The following is a 1,926-nucleotide window of genomic DNA, read 5'->3' as shown; positions in this document are numbered from 1 at the left end:
CTTATTATGTTACACATGTATTGGAATGTGTTGTGTTTGTGGGCTGCAGATCAAACAGTACAATTTGTGAGTGTTGTGTTTATTGGCTGCAGATCAAACAGTACAATTTGTGACTCACAGCTGAGCTATGTAAAGATCAAAGGTGCACTGCAATGGTTTGTATTTAAATAGGTCAATCAAATACTGTATAAACCTATTTAAATCCAAAGATTGCGTCTAGGCTGGTTAAAACATAACCATATGATTGGAAAATAAAAATCAATACTCCTAAGCAAATGAACAAATTTAGTTGATATTTGTCTGTTTAGCTTGAACATTTTCACAGACTTGGAGAATTTAAGTGCTTGATTTGCTTTAAAAATCGACCCAGTCTTATAAACGAGTCGAGACAAAAACACCTGATTTCATGGGCAAAGTTAGGGGGTCGTCTTGTAAGCGAATTGCCTTATAGTCGAGGAAATACGGTAAACACCAACACCTAGTACATTTATCATTTAAATTTTGACCTTAATCATTTTAATAATGAAATATTCTATGAAATTTTACTGTCGATAGTTATTAATTGTTGTCTTAATTAACCATGAGAAAAGGCAGACAAAAAAATGGCCTCAAGATTTTCAAATAAAATTTTGTCCATTTTTCCCAGTCACCCATAAAATGAAATTTAACTTTTAAGTAAGAGTAATGGGCCTTGTTTTTTCCATGCATCACTTTATTAAAATGTTTAAAATAAAAGATTATGTGCTGTGTTTTTTCCATGCCACACTATTGGACGGATTCAAATAAAGATTATGTGCCTTGATTTTCCCATGCACCACTCTATTGAAAAGATTAAATTAAAAGATTATGTGAACAATGTTTTACTAAAGTATGACCAAAGTTAGATTCTGCAAATCTCGACAACATATTAACACCATGGCTATAACATTTAATACCAGGGGCCGTATTCAATAAGCATATTGGTTAATATTTTCAACTTAGTGAGAATTTCGTAACTTTTAACGATTATTTTAAATACCCGCTACTTTTCATCAGATTTCTTCATATATGCATATATTGTTTAGGCCATATTCTTTCTTATTTTCATATTTTTGTTGTACAAACATTGTTCGTTTTCTTAATATTCAAATTAGAATGGCAATTTTTCACTTAGTTGAAAAATATTTCTAAGATGCTTGTTGAATACGGCCCCAGAGCATTTTTTTCTCTTAAACAATGGTCAAACAAGCCGACAAAAATTGCTGGAAACTCCTATCCCAAACATTTATGCTCCCATATTTGACAATCTTTCATCTAAAGATAGAAAAAGAAAAAGTTGACAACCTTTACTTTATGTCCTTATATGCAGCATTCAATTGGGAATAAACAACCAAGTGTGACCATGACCTTAGAGGTAGGAACATGGGTCTTGCATGAGACACATTGTCTTCGTATGTCCAACACAATTGTGGCAAGTTATTTTAAAATCTGACCATACAAGAGAAAGTAACAGCCCGGACATGACAACATGTACTCTGTCCTTATATGCAGCATTTCATTTTGAATAAATACCTTAGTGTGACCTTGACCTTAAGAGAAAGGGACACAGGTCTTGTACATTCTTATACAGTATTTTCATAGAAATAATATGGAAAGCTAAAAGCTACTGTATGAGATCAGATGTTTATGTTCTATTGGCCATCAGTTGATATTTTAGGTCATACATGCATGCTTACCTGCTTGTCGGCTGGGAGCAGCTTTGCCGGGGTCCTCAACCACGCCGCCGGTGGTAGGCCTGGAGCATGTTTAGGCACTGCTCCAGGGAGAAGACCGGCCCATCTGGTCGAGGATTGCCATAGAGGCGATATTGGCCGGTCCTCTCTTCTACCACCAGCGGGGGAAGGTCATCATAGGATATCGCCTATTAATTAAAGATAAAAACTGATA

Source organism: Mya arenaria, chromosome 14 (assembly GCF_026914265.1).
Source record: "Mya arenaria isolate MELC-2E11 chromosome 14, ASM2691426v1".
In the NCBI taxonomy this organism is placed as follows: domain Eukaryota; kingdom Metazoa; phylum Mollusca; class Bivalvia; order Myida; family Myidae; genus Mya; species Mya arenaria.
Note: the sequence above shows the minus strand (reverse complement) of the source record.